This window comes from Nannospalax galili, unplaced genomic scaffold (genome assembly GCF_000622305.1).
Source record: "Nannospalax galili isolate Female #2095 unplaced genomic scaffold, S.galili_v1.0 scaffold919, whole genome shotgun sequence".
In the NCBI taxonomy this organism is placed as follows: Eukaryota; Metazoa; Chordata; class Mammalia; order Rodentia; family Spalacidae; genus Nannospalax; species Nannospalax galili.
In genome coordinates, this window is record NW_008342543.1 from 947447 (window position 1) to 966872 (window position 19426).

A 19426-nucleotide genomic window follows, 5' to 3' on the forward strand; every position below is an offset into this window, starting at 1 on the left:
GAGAGAGAGAGAGAGAGAGAGAGAGAGAGAGAGAGAGAGAGAGAAACAAGATTAAGAAATAGCCCCCAAGGATACTTTCCAAGGACGTCTTCCCTTAAGTAGGTCTCAACTCCAATGTTTGTTACCCAATGACCCGTTAAATTATTAAATTACTAACCCTTTAATGAGTTTATGATCCTCATGATCCTTTCATTCTCTAAATCCAAACCTCTGAACATTGCTTCCTGAAGAATAAGACTTATGGGGTTCTTTGGGCTGCATGTCATACCCTCACTATTACAGGCACTGGTGAGTAGGAGAGATTTTCTTAAATGCCTAGTTACACATTCTCTGGTCCTTCCTAGGGGGTCTGATTTACAGAGTCCAGCACATCTTCAACATTCACCAGGAAGTATAAAACTGTACTTCCTCTTCACTTCCTCTTTCCAGAGTGCCTCAGTAATAGTAGAAAATGAGAGTTAAGGGTCTTCTTATCTTTTTCTTGAGTATGTCCGTGGCCTTCTGTGTTCCTGGAATATGTAGGAAAATTTCAAAGCCCGTAAATCATCTCAGCCTTCATTCTTTCTTCACAAGCATTTTGGTTAGTTTGTTGCTACCCTGTGCTCCCTATTCTCCAAAAATATTCACAACTAGAATAATCTATGAATTATTTCCAGTAGTGACCACCTGGGTCTCAGAAAGCAGCTTTAGCATGAGGCTGATTCAATGTCAGGATACTAAAGGCCGCCCAAGCCAGCTACCTTCGCATGAACACACTGCACAGCTGCAGTTGTCAGCCTTATACATTACCGGAAGAGGGTCCCTCAAGTTGGAATCCCCTTCATTGCATTGACCTGCAGCCAGGGCTGTGAGGTATCTCTGGGATGGTTGAGAGATTTGAGAGGGTCTAACTCACTGTGGGTGGTGCCACCCTGGGCAGGTGGTCCTGGGTTGTATAAGAAGGCAGGATGAGCACAGGCCAAGGGAGCAAGCCAGTGAGCAGCGTTTTTCTGTGGTTTGTGCTTCAGCTCCTGCCTCCAGGTTCCTGCCCTGGCTTCCCTCAGTGATGAACTGTGATCAGGACGTGTAAGTCCAGTAAAACCTTTCCTCCCCAGGTTGTTTTTGTCAAGAGTATTTTATCACAGCAATAGAGAAGCAAACCAGAGTGGTGAGCCACAGACAGGCAGCACATTTGTATCTGTACAAGCACAGAGACAGTTACTCTTGGCTGTGGATGAACTTGCCTGGAATCAGGCAGGCTAAGAACATGAAAGGAAGCTCACTGTGCTTAACACAGTTCATTCCTGCTAATGAACAGAGCTTCTTGGGTGGTGGCAAGTCTTCCATTCATTTCTAGATTTCAGAATCTTAATTTTGTCTTCGTTCTGAATATGTATTGCTGTTGTTGTGGAACAGATGTTGGCGATTCAGGATGATAAAGGGCTGTCACTGGCATCTCTTCTTTACTTCTTCACAAATGAGAAGTTATAGAGGAGAACAAGGATGAATGAACACTACACTGGGGGCAGAAATCTCCATGTCGTCCTTCCTGTTTCTTGAAGGCAGTTTGACTGAAACTAGAGATGAGCGTGTAAGACCTCTGCAACGGAACGAGTTATCTCAACAGCATTCACCAGTTTCGATTAATGAATTTGATGATAAACTTTTAAAGGTGTAGCACAATTTCCTCATCATAAAATCGTACAAGTTCATTACAGGAAACCTACAAGATGTAAAGAAATAAATACAATTACCCTGAAGTATTAACTATCATTTCTAGCTGAGGACCATTCTATATCTGTTTATGAACTCTTGACATTTTCTAAATAGAACTCTGCATACTGCTAATTTTCACTCAAAATTATGTTGGCCTGGGAATTTTTCTGTATGCTAAGAAATTAGTTTTAAATCTAGTTGAAAGCTAGGTATAATATAGCAAGATAGAGCCTTTGCATTTAGTAATAATAAAGTATTATATTTTATTTCTATAAAGTAAATCTATGGGCATAAAATGGGCTTTTGATAATTTGTATTATATATTGTGCAGGATATTTCTATTATTTCACTTATTGGAAACATCATAGTAAGGGGCAGAATTGTGTCCTTGATAACCAAGGTTAGAGGGCCACTAAGATGAAAGACCCACAAGCTGCAGGGAATAAGAGACTTCTAAACCCTTAGCTATAATTCCATCAGTATATTCACCCTTTCCTCCTGAGGCTCAGGGACGATTGTATAAGAGAGACTAAAAGATTGAAAGAGTCAAAGGTGGCAGATGAATACAAGGAAACCATGTTTTCCAGACCCGTCAGGGAAGGTGTACATAGGAACTCACAGCGTTGTGACAGCACACACAAGATCTGCTTAAGTTTAACCCAGACAAAATCCCAGCATGGAGAGGGGAGGTGGGCACAATGCCTGACCTCTAGTCAAGGCGATGTTGAGAATCTATAGCTACTGGGGGGAGAGTCAGAGTTCTGTAAGTCCACCATGTTCCAGAGTTGGCTACAAACCCATGAATATATGAGTATTCCAAATTGGACTCCATGGATTTAAGGAAAATAGAAAGGACATATTTTGTGTGGGGATTTTAAGGATTTAGGGGAGGGGTTAACATGATCAAAATATATCATGTAGACTTCTGAAAGAAATAATTAAAATTATTAAGTTGTCTTCCTAAGAATTTCCCAGTTAATATCAATGCTTATGGCCTGCATAAAGCCAAAATTTGCAAACCTTGTGATATGTGAAGGCAAGCCATTGGTATTTTTAAAAAGCTATTTTTATAGGTAACCATGCCTAAGGATCCCAAGAGAAAGAAACCCCTTCTTGAGCCTGCTTTCCTAACTGATACAGGCTGATCACCTCTTCATGTTGGATAAAGCTATATATTTGTCCAGCTCACAAGTATGTTTTGGGAAAGAAGACCATCATAAACACGGAGATCAATGATATTGACTTCAAATCTAATTATGAAGGCATTTAGCCTGTTATCATTGCAAGGGCCCAAAGTGCTAATGTAGGACTGTTAACTATTGAACACGCTCAGTCATCTACCCCAGACATCAGGATTATTCTGCAAAGTAAGCTGTGTGTTTTGTATTACTTAATTTCTTCCTTCACCATTATGGTCCAACATGGCAGCAGGCACAAATAAAAAGGCACAAATATAACTCATTTGGCAATTGCTAAACTAATAAAAAAAACCAGGATGTTGGTAAGACATAGAAAGTTCTTCAAACATGAGCATAGAATTAACCTGCCATTCCTTAATTATTTTTGTTGCAATTATTGTTAGATCTATTGATTAATACATCCTGAGGGAAAAGCATGCCAACCTTACTCTGGACTCTGGACCTCCATGACATATAGAATACTTGTGTTCTGAGATCTATGCTAAAAACATGAAAAATATGAGCAAAATTCATGTTTGGATATTCCTTTTTGGTGTTTTTTTTTTTTTTTTTGGTCTTTTTGCGACAGGGTCTCCCTGTAGCCCCAGCTGTCCTGGAACTTACTATGGAGACCAGGCTGGCCTTGAAGTCACAGAGATATGCCTGCCTCTGCCTCCCAAGTGCTGGGATTAAAGGCGTGTGCCACCACACCCGGCTGGATATTCTTTTTTAAAAGAAATTTATTGCACTTTTGTGCATTTCATAGAACAGTTTTTAATAAACTTTAGACCCCCCCCCATCCATGTCCCCCCATCCAGTCAAGCTTTATGTACCTGATGTCCTTTGGTAGAAATTCATCCACTGGAGTCTAGTCAGCCTATCTAGAGATCCTAAGTAACGTCTACTCTCCCTCACCCAGAGTAATCAGTCTCCAACAGTTCCCAGACTAGGGCACATCTGCCACCCACTTCCCTTGCTCCACTCTGGGCCCTTGTCTGATTGAGCTGACATGGGTCCTGTGCTTGATGCCACCATTGCCACAAGTTCACATGAGCAAGCTTCCGGTGGCCTGAAAGCCTCTGCTTCCCTGTGTTCATGAACCAGTCCTGACTCTTGCAGTCTTTCTGCCCCGTCTTCTGCAATGGTCCCTGAGCCATGGGTGGATGAGTTTTATTATCAGAGCCCTTTCCAGGGACACACACTCTGCAGTCTTACTCTATGCACCTTGGCCAGTTGTAAACGTCTGTGTGCATCACACTCTGTTGTATGAGGAAGAATCATATGACAGTTGAGAGATCTTTTTAGAATCCGGTTTGAGTTTTTATTTGGGCAATTTGTGAATATATTTTAATTTTGTGTTTTGTCATACTAACATTAATAAAAGTGCTACGAGATGATATAGCAAGATGGAACAGACAGAAGTAAACTCTTCCAATCCTGTTATACCTGCGTTTATTAAACATCGTCTCTGAAGCAGGACACGGACATGGCAAGCAGGAACTCACAGCAGCTGTGCACACTGGCACTGCATCCACAGAAGTCGGTCAGCTAGAGGGAAAAGTTCTCATGGGCCCTACCACAAGCTGTTCTCTGTTGTCAACTGATGGATTCTGAGAGAAAAAGGTGCATTATATCCAGGTGTATGTCCGCTACGAGCCCACGAGGCTCTGATGGTTACTTGTAAATTTGGGATCACAGAGATGACCCTGATTAAACACTGCAGAAAACTAAGCAACATCAAACTAGGGGGAAGAGATAACCAAGTAGGGGAAGAGATTTGTAGCAGGGTGGTAGGGTGCAGGAGTTCAATGAGAAGGGGGAGGGGAGCAGGACCAAAATACATAGTGTACATGTACATGTATGAAATTGGAAAAGGACAAAGTTTACTATTTCTAAAAGTAATGTCATTGCCAACATTTACCTCTATTAATAAATAACTTGCAAAAGTGGAAAATGTGACAATGTTCATTCCTTAACATTAGCAATACTCTAAAGTCACGATTTCAGAGTTTAGAAACCACCATTTGAAAGAAATGACTCCCAGACTACCCTTATTCCCTCCTTTACTTTCCTCTTAAACATCACACTCACATGCACACGCACAGGAGTCCCCATGATGTTCAGATTTACAATTTTTGGCCATAAAATGGCATGAACGGCATATATGTTTACTGGAAATCATCTTTGAATTTTGTGTTTGGATCTTGCCTGTGTATGTTCATGTGTATTCAGGTGCCTGTGTGTGCAAGTGCATGTGTACAAGCACAGTGCAGCTGCCGTCCCACAGGCTCTGCCTGTCTTGTTTATTGAGACCGATTACCTCTGGTCTGGAGCTTGTCATGTGTGCTAGGCTGGCTTGCCAGCAAGCTCCATATATTTTTCTGCCTGCCTCCATCATTGCTGCAATTAAAAATATACATCACATGGCCAGGATGTTTTTATGTGGGTTCTAGGAGTCAAATCAAGGTCCTCACACTTGCACAATGAGCATTTTACGAACTGAGGTATTTCCCAAGCATTGCCTTTGGATCTTTTCCTGGCCCAGTGACAGGTCGTACAACCATCTTTCCTTAGCTTCCAGATAGTTACTTGACCACAAGGGTGGGCAATGGACACTCTGTAGTGTGTTGTGCTGGTGAGGTGTGATGTTGGGTGGGTTCCAAATATTCAATTAATGTTTGGAATTATATTAAACTTCCATTTTTAATTTATGCATTTTGGTTGATTCTAGAACTTCATACAGTGTACTTTTATCATACTCAGATTTCCTCTCCCTCCCAGCCCCTCCCCAGTACCCCCTATATCATGCCTGCCATTACTATCTGTCCTTTCCTTTAAATATTTTTGAAATTTTTAATTGAATTTTTGTGTATTCCATACTGAACTTCTTAACCATCTTTATACCCCTTCTCCAGTGGCCCCTCCCACAGCCTCTCGTATTGCAATTTAGACATTCTGTCCTTTGTGTTAAGGCCAATCTTGTCAAGTTAGAATCCCCAGACAGTCCTCAGTGCAAGTTCATTCACTAGGGTCTATTCAGGCCTTCTAGAGTCTCTTCCTTTAAGATCAGCTGTTCCTCACTTATTTTATTATTTATTTATTTATTCATTCATTCATTCATTCATTCATTCATTTTGTTTCTTAAAGGTCTGTCAATTCCGTTCCATGCTTATCACGAGCTCCTGGGTGTTGGTTCATGCCATGGAGTCTGATCATCCTACCAGGTATCACACTAGTAAAAAGAATTAACTCTCCCTCTCCCAATACCCATCAGTTGCCGGTAGAGTCTCAGCTAGGGTGGGGGCTTCCTGCCCACCTTCTCCATCCCACCCATGCCTGGCTTCTGTCTGGTGTGGGTTTGCACAAGTGTTGTGCATGCTGTTCCAGGCTCCAGGGATTCACATGTACAAGTAACTGGTGGTATCCAGACAACACAATCCCTGTGTTCATCTGCCACCTCTGGGTCTTGCTATCACTCTGTCCTGTCTTCCATAATGGCCCCTAAACCTTGGGAGAAGAAAGTATGTTACAGGTGTCCTGTTTAGGGCTGAGCATCCCGCAGTTTCTTATTCTCTACATGTTGACTATTTGTGGGTCTTTGTGTTAATCACTTTCTGCTACAAGAAGAAGATTCTCTGGTGAGAGCTGGGAGATGTACTAATCTATGAGTGTAACAATAAGTCATTTTGAATCAGTTCAGTGTCATGTAAATGTAGCAAAACAATGATGTAGTGGGTATGGCCACGGTTCTAGCCCTGATAAAAGTGTCCAATATAGACTCCCTATTGTGAAGCAGACTTAAATCAACTTCCAGTGTGTTAATGGAGTACAGTTTGTTCTGAGTCAACTACTCAAATGCGAACATCCTTGTATTTGAATGACATTGTTTTCTTGATTCATAGTCACTCAAGACTTGGATTTTCATAATACCTGACTGGACTTGGCTCTCCCCACTCTTCTTATGGTCAAAAACTTTCTTTGTACCTGCATTGTAACAACAATGTCATTTTTCTCATTTTTATACTATCTTATCAGAATGAAGAACCATGGCAACTCCAATACTGGGTGCCACATCCCTGACCAGTTGGCATTTATAGCACTGCAGTGAATATACTAACACATTAATGTATTCAGTGTTTCATGTGTTCAAACCACTATGTTAGATTAAACTGGAAGAAATGTGATTAAAGGTTGTCAACATTTCCATGATTCTCTTCCACATTTTGAATTTTCTTACTAAATTCACTGTTTGAAGCCATGTCGGCAGTTTTCTGTGGTCATTCATACCTCATAAATTCAGCATATTTTTAAAAATTTTGTTAAAGTCATTAATAGTGCCGACACTGTTTAATTCAATTACTTTTGATTCCTTTTTGTTTCAAATGTAGTTTCAACTGGGTGAAAATGTAAATGATGAACTGACAATGTTTCTACAACATGTTAGAAACAATTCCATACATGTTTCCCATTACTAGCTCTCTTTACATATAGCTACATAGGACATTTTTGACCTCCCTCCATTTTTTGAATATATTGGTACTAAAATATTTTAAAATATTTTATTTCATTTTACTAATTTATTGATTGTGCTGCCTACATACATGTAAGTGCACCTGTGTCATTCCATGTCCATGGAGGTCAGAAGACATTGGATCCCCAGAAACTGGAGCTGTGGATGGTTGTTAGCTGCCATGTAGGTGCTGGGACTCGAACCCCAATCCTCTGCAAGAGCAATCAGTGCTCTTAACCTCTGAGCCATGTTTCTAGCCCCATACTAAATGATTTTAATTTTGATTTCATAATTTCCAAATTAAAACCCAAGAAAAAAATAAGTTTTATAAAGTGTCATTAAATAAGGAAATTAAAGTGCTTTATAAAATATAAAGGTGAATCAGTATATTATTAATAATATTTATCTCCTGGGAATCCTTGTTAAATTAGTAGGAATTTAAGATTTTAGTAGTATTAAATTATAATAAAAATAAAAGCCTGCAGCTTATAGTGATTAAGCTACTGATACAAGATCTGTGAAGAATAATAATTAAATTAATGAAATTAATCCCCAAAGGACATCCATTAACTAATATCCTATTTGGGAAGAAAATCCATTTTCAATGGAAGATAAAGACAAGCCATATATATATATTATATATATATATATATCCATGACACCCTAATTACTGGAAAGCACAAGCTGTTTGGAGCTTTGAAAAAACATCACTCTCAGAAAGTTGAATGGAACAGGTTCCACTGGAAGTTAGAAATGTCAGTTCACTGAGCACAAGTTTTGAGCAGTTACCTAAATTTTATGTCTGAGTTTTCAATAATTGTTCTACAAACTGTTTCTCCCCCAGCCTGGTAATGCTGTTATGAAGGACTTGACTGGCCATCTTCAATACGAACTTCATAAAGTTGTACATTATTCTCCCAACACCAAACATTAACTAGACCAACAGTAAGGATCAAAGATGCCTGTTAATACCTCTAATGGGGTAAAAATCTTCACACTTTACTCCACACTGAAGACTGAATCACCAACAGTCTGCAATCTTAATCCTGGCTCTGACTTGCGAGCATCCTTTCTCATCACCCGTTCAACTTCAGAAACTTCAGTGAGGATCTGTTTCTTCTGCTGTGCTTGAGATATTTCTGGGGCTTTTACTGGGATAAAATATTAAAGTTCCCCTCATCTAGATAAATATTTTGATAAAAATAGGGTGACCCTCAGTATGTTGAATCTTGAAGTTCTACAAGATACTAAAAATAGCTTCATTGAAAGATGAGTCCTGATAGGAAAGTAAAATTCACTTGTGAGGAAAATTAAGCAAGTCTAGAAGGTTGAAGCGCCCCAAGGGCAGAAAGCAGCCTGCCCCAAAGAGAAAGCTAAATCCCACAGGGTTTTAATGCAGGAAACACCATACAGGTTAAGCTAAATCCCACAGGGTTTTAATGTAGGAAACACCGCACAGGTTAAGCACCGAGGAAACAAGCCTGTGCACAGACCAGAGGAATGTGGGAGATGGTTGAAGTCGTGCATTCTGGTGAAGCACGGCATTAAAAATTACTTTTGTTTCTTTACTGTCTTTTGCTTGCTTGTTTTACAACACACATTTGGGAGACTTTGAGAAGTTATAAGGCAAAGTGCCTTTTAGATGCATTGTTCTGGTATCTGACCTTTGACAAAGACACAATGGCAGACATGGCCTGTACTTGTAATACTCAACCAGTAGTTTGATGTTTGTAGCAGAAGATGGTAAGGATTTATTTGTTCTAGCTGTAGGGTTGAATTGATAGAGATTCAAATCCTATGTAGAGAAAATCAAAGAAAGGACAGGGTGTGGCATTTGGAAGATGAGTATATTAATTTGATTCATAAATGTGAGGTTCAGCGCCCTTCAGGAGACATAGAGCTGGGTCATGTGCTAGACATACTTTTAGATTTTTGAGGAAATTCTTTATTCTTTTCCATGGTATCTACGTGAATTTGCACTCCGTTCTCGCAGTATATAAGAGTTCCTTTCTGTATACGTCTACACTGTCCACAGCAGCTAAGTTATGAAACCAGTAATGGTGTCCATCAATAGACAAATACATGAAGGCAATATGCTGTGCAAATACAAACTAGAAGAAGTGTTCAGTCATAAAGGACAATGAAAGCATATGATTTAATATGATTTATAATAAAATGGACACCACTGGAGATATTAAGCTCATCAGATCAGTCTCAGAAAGAGCAATATGGCACATTTTAGTTCATTTGTAGATCCTAGATTTTCTATAGATACATAAAATCATGTGTAGAGATATGAGAAAATAGAATTGAAACTTTCTGGGGGAACAAAGAGAGCTAACAAGAGGGTGGGGAAGGAAGGGAGCAGAGTATGGGGTGGTGTATGCTCGAAGTTCATTATACAGTTGCATAAAAATGGCTTATGGTACGCAGCATAGTAAAAAATGTTAAGTTTTAAAAATCTGAAGCATGTTCAAGAACACCTGTTAACTCTACTATTTTGATATGTATGCTCATTGCTTTTCCCTGGGTGATATGAATACACATAACACAAGCAGACGTTAAACACGCGCACACACACACACACACACACACACACACACACACACACACTGGTTTTCATTGGAATTTCTGTTCTCTTTCATCACAGGAGCATAGCATGCCTGTGTCAGCCAGATGCTCCCAGGACATGTGTAGGCATGATTCCTTTGACAGGTCTGAACCAGCCTAGTGCCTCAGCCTGCACATCTCAGGTGAAGAAAAGTACCTGATGCTACATGTGATGAATCCAACCAAGATGGGCAGAGCATCTTTCTAATACCCCTAACACCCCAGGTTTACAGAAATAAGGACTTTCATGCTGCTCAAGTTTTGTGAATGTTTGAAGCATCTTCAGAGCCAAGTCTGGTTAGGGTTGGATAATAAAGAATAATAACAGCTTGATGTGGCTCTACAAAGCCCTGGGATATAATGCCATACAATGTAGGAATCTGTGGATTTAAAAGTAAACCCAAACTTCCTTATATAACTCTCCATATCTGCAGAAAATAAGTGGTCCAGTTATGAAGGAATTTTAAACTAAAATTATTCAATTATTGAAAAAGATGTAGTCGGCTAATGGAACCAGGGAGCCCGAGCGGAACAATTATGGAATAACAAGAGCTAGAAGCTGTAATCTTGGCTTGGAGGCCAAGGGGACTAGCTCCATGGCTTATAGGTAGTAAGGTGAACTTTCAATTGTGCTTCTGAGAAGCCTGTGTGTGTGTGTGTGTGTGTGTGTGTGTGTGTGTGTGTGTGTGTGTGATCAAATCCATAGGAGATTAGTGATGTAAATCAAACCTCCTGGTTATATGTATAAACTTCTTTCTATCTGCATAGAGAGAGAAAAAGGAGAGCGAGGGAAACACAGAGAGAAACGATAAATGTAAGATTATATTTCATCACGTTTAAATGTCTTTATGTTACCATCTTGAATACAACTATGAATAAAGTCACATTATCAATATAATTTGAATAATTTAAAAATAATTGTGCTACCTTTTACATTTTAGCTTGTTTTGAAGATGTGTCTTCTCTTTCACATATTAATAAAGGTTACAAGGTAGGACAGTTTCATCTTCAAAGCCTTTTATAAATGGCTACAAATACTGCCTTAGCATTAATTTAATCTGTGAAAGCGCCCGCTGGAAAACAGCCATTATTCATGATTGATGTCCGTTTTATTAGCTCCAGTTACCAGAGCAGATATGACAACTTTAGAACCAGCCTTCCTAAGCCTTGTAAACTGTTAGTACAACCTCAATTTATCTGCTGGTATAAACTTGGTACCTGACTCCTTGGGAAGCCTTCATTTAATGAGCTACAGTATCTACCGGCAAAGAGAAAGTGGTTCTTAGCATTAGTCCATCAGCTCTCAGGCCTCCTTGAGAGCTCTGTGCCTATAAATACTATTGGCTTTTTCCATTGACGGAAGTGAAATATTTTCACAAGAGGACCACGTACAGGAGACAAAGGCCTGTTGTCATATAGCAGACATAGTCTTTTCCAAGATTTCCCATAACAATTCTTGCTTTTCCCTCTGTTTCCCTCTTCTCAGAAAACAAGAACAAGTTAAGGCCCAGAGTGATGTCTCTGACCCTAGTTTCTTCCATGCCTGGGTTCTGCTCCCCAGGCCCTCCTTCGGACACACGCTGAAGCTTCACGTTCTGACCTCAGCCCGCCTGTGTTCAAAATCTGGACTCTGTTTCCACAGTGATGGGTGTGTGACTGACTCACTGCAGCCTCTTAGAGACCTCAATGTGCTAGTTGCTTTCTGTTGCTGTGATGCAACACTCTGACCAAAACCAACTTGGGAAGGAAAAGATTTATTTCATCTTACAACTCCCAGGTCATAGTCCATCACCGAGGGAAGACAGGCAGGAACTCATGGCAAAAACCCTTAGGTGGAAAACTTGGAGGACTGCTGCTTACTGACTTGCTGCCCCTGCCTAGCTCAGTTACTTTTTCATACATCCCAGGCCCACCTGCCCAGGGATGGCACCACCCTCAGTCCTGATACGTGTATCAGCAATTAAGAAAATGCCACACAGACTTCCAACAGACCAATTTGATGGAGGATATTTCTCAGTTGAGGTCCCCTCTTCCCACATGTGTCAGGTTGGCAACATTGTTAACCAGTACATGCAGTATTTTGCTTCAAAGGGCGACTGTTAACATCGGTTATTACTCGCTGGTATTGCTGAAGTGAAGAGAGAATTTGTTAAATATCTAGCACTTAGCAGTCCTTCATCAAAGCAGTCCATAATGAGTAATATTAGAATCACTGCATGCATCTTTATCGATGCCATTACTTTCTTAAAATAATAACTGTAATAATGGGAATTTGATAGCGCCATGATTTCTGCTGTCTCCTACCTAAGTTCCATGTGCTGGAGATGCACCAGTCTGCCGTGGGCCCCATATCCACTTCTCTGTCTGCTGTCTGTCCCCTGAGTCCCACTGCTGTCCTAACGCATATCCTCTGTCTGAAATGTGTGTCTTCTTCACTGGCAACCCTTGCCTTCTTCCTCCACAGGCAGCCCAATTGTGGCCCTACAGGAAAGGCTCTCTCCTTGTGTCACTTGATGACAGTGGTTACACATATCCTCTGTCTGAAATGTGTGTCTTCTTCACCGGCAACCCTTGCCTTCTTCCTCCACAGGCAGCTCAATCGTGGCCCTACAGGAAAGGCTCTCTCCTTGTGTCACTTGATGACAGTGGTTACTTCTTCCTCATGGCCCCAAATAAGATACCTCAGTTTTCCCTATAGCGTAACCAGTTTTGTCCATGATTCAGCATGCCATGGGAGCATGATAGGATTTCCTGATCAATCCAACTGCACATGGCAATGGCTCCTTCAAGTTCTCAGTTATTTGACCATCAGAGCTGCATGTCTGTTTCCCCTTTCATCAGATGGCTTTTGCTGCGTCACGTACAGACAGAGCCCCACCAAAAAAGGAACTTGTGGCCCTTTCCCCATCAAACCTATAAAGCTGTAACTACTCCACCCGCTCCACCCACCTCACTCTTCCCTCCATTCACATGGAGTGTTAATTCTCTGGGACATTTACCACAATGTCTCACAAATCTATAACGTATGATCTTTAAGTCAATTTTCCTTAAAATAAATGAGCTGAACATCACACCATTAACATTATATTCAGAAAATTCACATTTTTTCTTAGCTGTCTTGTGCAGAAAGATGGCATCTGACTGGAGTCTGAATAGGTTCGAAAGAAGTCAGAAGAAAAAGACTGTATGGCGGTCCCCCACAAGGGCTGGCTGTTGTTAGCATGGAGAATCTGGAGAAATAAGCTTGCTTGCTGGGGTGCTTACTAATCACATTTGAAAACTGACTTGGATGTTTGATTGACTCACCATGTCATATCTGCCTTTATCACTTATAGTCAGCAGTCACATTTTCACACAGAACCCATGAGATGTTTCCAAGAAGCCTGTGTTTAATGTGTACTTAGTCTCAATCATGCACATAAGAACTGATCTTTGGAAACTGATCTTAAATGCACACACACTAAAATAGGGGACCTACTCTTATTAGTATATATGCTGAGAAATTTTAGTTGTAGTGAAAGTTCACCTATGGAAGGAACTTTGAAATGTTTGTATTTGGGGAATGGAGAAATGGCTCAGTGGTTAAGAGTACATACTGCTTCTCCAGAGTTCAGTTCCCACTCCCAAGTCAGGCAGCTCATAACTGCCTGTAATGTCATTTCTAGGGGATTAGCTCCACAAAGTCACACACCCATACCCATAATTAAAAATAAAGTCAACTACATAAACAAAATCTTAAGGAGTTTTAGTTTTTGTTAATAGACCCCTTTAAGCCAATTGATACAAATAGTGATGGTATTGCAAGGGCACCTTCAAGCTTCCGTGAAAATCCAGAACAGAAAGTGCTCTGAAGCTTTGGGAAGGATTTGAACCAAGAATTAAATGTCATCAGGAAGCGGCTAGGTCCTCCCAGAATCCTCTATGTCACTGCCGCACTGAGGCTGTCTCACATGCTGTTGCCCAAATATAGAGCAATTAGCAAACGTCATTATGACTTCCAGTCCCCTGATCTGTGAATCAGATACGAACTTCAGCAGCACTTTGAAGAGCCTGCCAGGATATTACACAGCCAGGGCCCAGGAGACAAAGACAAGGCTCACCCCACTTACCAGCTGCCCTGCCACATCTTATGGGTCTTTATACTAAAGATGAAGTGGAGACTTCATCTCTCCGATACAATAAGAAAGACACAGAAATAAAGGACACCAGAAAACGAAAGGGCGGAAGGAAAAAGAATAGAGATCTGAAGTGTGATAAGGGTTTTATTCAATTCTCTTAGCTCTGAAGATGGGTCCAGGGCATAACCCAACACATGCAGAGAGACTTTACGGTGGAGAGTGATGATCCCTGACAGATAACTGACAAAGTGTCAGAGACTCCAGTTCTTCCATCATACCAACTTGAATGATTCCAACCCCCTAGATTGAATGTACATGCTTACCTAGGCCTCCAAAAAGTAAGACAGCCATACCACACCTTAATCTCAGCCCAGTGAGATAGTCTGACTTCTATCTGTAGAGCTGTAAAATCATATTATAGTATTTTTGTAAGATTTACTTTTAGCTTTCTTATCTATGTGCATGTGTTTTCCAGAGGACTGGTGTATATGCACATGAGTATGAATACTCTTTGAGACCAGAAAAGAGTGTTGAATTGCCTGAAGCTGGAGATACAGGCAGTTGTGAGTCTCCTGACATGGGTCCCAGAAACCTAACTCAGGTCTTCTACAAGAGCAATCTGTGCTCTTAATGCTGAACCATCTCTCCGGCCCCTTCATACTGCCTTAAATCACCAACATTGCACTGCTTTGTTACAGCGGTGATAGAAAACTAATGATTCTATATATTACCTTGACATTCCATCTCTCTTCAGCTTGTTATGTATTGTTTTCTCCCTGGACACGGCTTCATCCTCTTCCTTTGTATGAATTCCATCTCTGCAGGCCCCACTTTTGCTGGCAGTTTTAAAACACGTGAACTTTGAAATCTAGTCTGAATATAATGATCAAACCTGTTTCTATACCCTAATTCAAAAGATTACAAAACAGGAAAAATCAAAATATGCCAGCTCAGTCACTGAATTGATCCCCTCTTGTTAGATCACCAAAATCCATCCTGTCAACAAGAAGAGAGTCTTGGACAGTGCTAACCATCATTTCAGGGCACGGAAGGTGAGTTCTCTGCAGGGCTTTTGTATGAAGAGGACTAGGTGCCAGGGGTTGAGAAAGGAGAAGCCAGTCTTTAATAGATAATGTCTAAAAGAGATAAATAGCATGTAACAAATTAAAATAGGCAGACTTCATTTTTCAGAAAGAATAGTACCCAGAAAGAATTAATTTTTAAGGGTTTTTCTCAAATATAGTTAATGATGTTTACATAAAATTTCCTAATCCAGGAATAAAGCCTGACCTTCACTAACCTGACACATAGGCTAATCATAATGTGATTTCTTATACTCCTGTGAAAATATATATGTATGCATGTGCATTTATACTGAGTTTTGCCATTCACCATTTTTCACATTTTCTTGACCACAGAGTCTCAGCAAAAATAAAATGGCAAGTCAAATAATTAAAAGCACAACAGCTGAGATTAAGTTCTGCAAAGATTAGTTCTGGCACAAATTTTATTTAATGTTGTAGAGTAGTGATCTGGGGATATAAAAGTGCACTCATTAGAGAAGCTTTATTGACCAAACAGGAGAAGGACTACAACAAAATTCAAAATGCAAAAGTTGTTCTGGGAAACTGTGTACTTAAGCATTCTGAGCAATCCTGCTAAACACTGGATCATAAATCCACATGTCTGGCTCTATAAAGTTTCACCTTTCAGAATGCTTAGTTGGCCCACAATGCAAGAGGTATGCAGGACCAGTGCTGGCTGGGCAAAAACTGGGCTGACATCCTGAGTTCAAGATTATTTTGTATTTTTATTTAACTCCCCCATTTGAAGGTCATATTCCAATAATTCATTCTCAGGCACCTCCTGGTTCCTTCCTCTAAGTAGGGTGCATAGTTTACTGAACAGTACCAACCTAGAGAGCACCTAATAATCCCATCATGTATTCTGCACCATACAAGCTTCACTATCACCAAGAGACAAATAAGATAGACCATAGTACGTGGGGCAGTGAAGTCTGTTACAGTGACAAAATACCTTGGTACACAAGAGAAAGGGGGAAGGGCTTATTTGGTTTTTGTCTATGGTTTAAGTGGTTCCATTGCTTCTAGGATCATGTGTATGAATCAAAACATCTAGTGGTAGGGAACATGTGATGGGGACCAACCCATGGGGGGAGCATGGATTGGAGCAACATACATAGAACACTTAGAAACCATTCAATCCTCATTAGTATTTCTAGTAGGATAAAGTCAGTGGCTGTCTGTAGCACAAGCCAGTCTGTTCTGTGACTGACATGGCTTGCTCTAACTTAAAATCACTAACTTGCACAGCTGAAGAAGGCTTCAATATCTAGAAGAAAGTTACTTCACCACATCAATGGCACACATAATGTTATTAGCCTGCGTCAAATACCATCCCAGGCTTAGCACTGACCATGTCCCCAATCTTATTTAATTTTCAGAAATTCCCCTATGATATCTTAACAGTCCTTATATGTCAGCTAAGGAAACAGACTATGAAGTATTAAATAATCTTTCCAATGTCATGAAACTAATAAAAAGAAACTCCAGCACTGTAATAAACTGTATCATATATTATTATCTCAGTTCTAATAAATGAGACATACATTATATCCTAGTTAGAGTCAGCTGTCAATTTGACACAGACCTAGTTATCTGAGAAGAGAGAGACCCTGAACTGAAGAATTGCTCAGATCATAGTGGCCTGTGGCCATGCCTGTGAGACAATTTGTTAATTGCTAATTAATATGGGAGGGCCTGGCCCTCCCTAGGCGGTGCTACCCCTAGGCAGATGGGCCTGGGCTGTTTAAGAAAAGCAAATGAACACTCCAGGGGAGCCTGCTCCTCCTTGGTTTCTGATTTGAGTTCCTGCCTTGAGCTCCTGTCTTTTCTTACCTCAAAGACAGACAATAACCTATCAGTCAATTGATCCTTTCCACCTCAAGTTGCCTTTAGTTATGCTGTTTATTACAGCAACAGAAAGCAAACTAGAACATTTGAATATTAATAAATTGGATCTGGCAAATTGACTTCAATTTTTCATATTTTAAAATACTAGTCAGGGGATGGAGAGATGCTCAGTGGTTAAGAGCATTGACTGCTCCTGCAGAGGATGTGGGTCAAATCTCAGCACTCACATGGCAGCTAGGAACCTTCTATAACTCCTGATCTAGAGAATTCAATGCCCTTTTCTGTCCTCTGGGAGTATCAAACAACTTGGCTGCACTTACATACATACAGGTGTAACACTCATACACATAAGATAAAAATAAATTTAAAAATATTATTAAACTTGATGTCCACATAGGAAAATAATCATTTCACTTCTTTACCCTCACCTGTGTTTGAAGGCATGATAGCCAGAATCCCAAATAAATTAATATATTACCTGAAAAACAAAATATGTAAAATTGTATCCTTCAAGATACTTTTCAAAAACAGAATTAAGAAATGCTAGTCTATATAAAGCCAAAACCTGAACTAGTTCATTTGGGTTAATTTCAATGTGATTACTTGTATCCACATACATCTGACTTTGTGCAAATATATATAAATATATATTTATACTGAATTTTCCTGTTTTTGCTCATCACAGTTTTCCACGTTTTCCTGACCATGTATGCTCAGCAAAATAAATATTTGGTCATATAACTAAAAGTTCAAGCAGTACAAGATACAAAAAATGGTAGTGCTTTTCTAGAAAAAAATGTAAAAATGTGCCCTTCAAGAGACTTTTCAGAAACAGAAATACAGATAACTAAGTCTTTGTAGAAAGCTAAGTAAGATTCAAGTTTACATGTTAAGGAGCTATTAGCCTATGTTAAGAAACTCTTGTTTCCAGTCCTGACTCCAAGTCTCTGGTCTAAGGTTTCACATTAGTCTGAGTATTCCTGCGTCTCATGGTCTATCACGTATGTAAAGCTCCTCCCACAAGGCACAGAGAATGGGAAAAAAACAATAATTGATATCCATTGTACATTCAACATTAAAATAGCATTTATTTATTGGTCAAATAGAAAGTACATGCAGTTTTGTCAGTATGTGCATATTTGAACTTGCCTGTGCAGTGAGGCAGCGTCAAGCACACCTGCCACTGCATCACAGTCAATTCAGTACCTTGGTATCATAGTCATGTCTGTTGTTCATGCAGAATAATCTTTGATCTTTCCGAAGCCAGTCCTCAAATTGTCTATATTTGAATACTTCACTGATTCTCTTTTATGTAAATGAAAACAAACTAAGAGTAAATTAAATGTCCTCTTTGTATCCTAGAAATATTAGGCAATTTGATTTGCATAATATCATATGTGGCTTAAATTCTAACACTTTGGCTTCAAAGTCCATAAATTGTGCTCACAGAGCTCTGTGGAATCTCTGAGTTCCCTTGATAGGGAATAAGCTCATTGTGGATGTAATGAAGACGTAATCCCAAGAGGTAACTATACTTGGTGAAGTAGGTCCTACGTCTTAAGACTGATGTCTTCACAAGAGACAGAAATAAACACACAGAGTCAAAAGCAAGGAGGTATGGTAAAAAATAAGCAAAGACTGGTGTTATATCATAAAAGCCAGGGTCTCCTGGAGCCCTCAGCTGGAAGGGGGAAGGGTGAACTCTTACCCAGACCGTTCAAAGGGAGAGTGACTGAGCCTACACTTCCCTTTCAGACTTCTGACCTTAATAGAAGTTATATTAACCCATCCAGTTTGTGTTAATTTGCCACAAAGTCCGAGGAGATTCTGTAGTTCACTCTCTGAGATCTTCCTGGGGGTACAAATGTCACGGGAGTGTGTGCTTCCCTCTGAAACATGAGCACACATGTCATCTACCCTGAAAAGTCCTTGCCATCTCACATCTGGAAGTTCCCTCTTTCCTGGTACAGTGGCCCTAGCGTCATTTCAAAAGAAGATATTGTGTTGGGGATTACAAAGACAACAGCAAGGACCACAAACTTTGACTTCACATCCAAGAGCTGGATATTCTAAGGGAGCTCCTAGTTCTGTAACGGGTGATAAGATGTAACAATGCCTCACTTTATCCTAAACAGGGCCTGAAGACACTTAGAGATGGTGGATGAGGCTGTGTATTGCCACCCATTTCTACAATTAATTTTGGAGACATTCTTTTGAGTTACATTTCCTGTGTGAAGATTTCATAGTCAAAATCAATGTTGTAGCAGAAACAGTCTTAGAGTCTTTTGCTTGTATGAGTCAGGGTTCTCTAAAGAAACAGAACCAGTAGAATGAATGAATATGTGTGTGTGTGTGTGTGTGTGTGTGTGTGTGTGTGTGTGT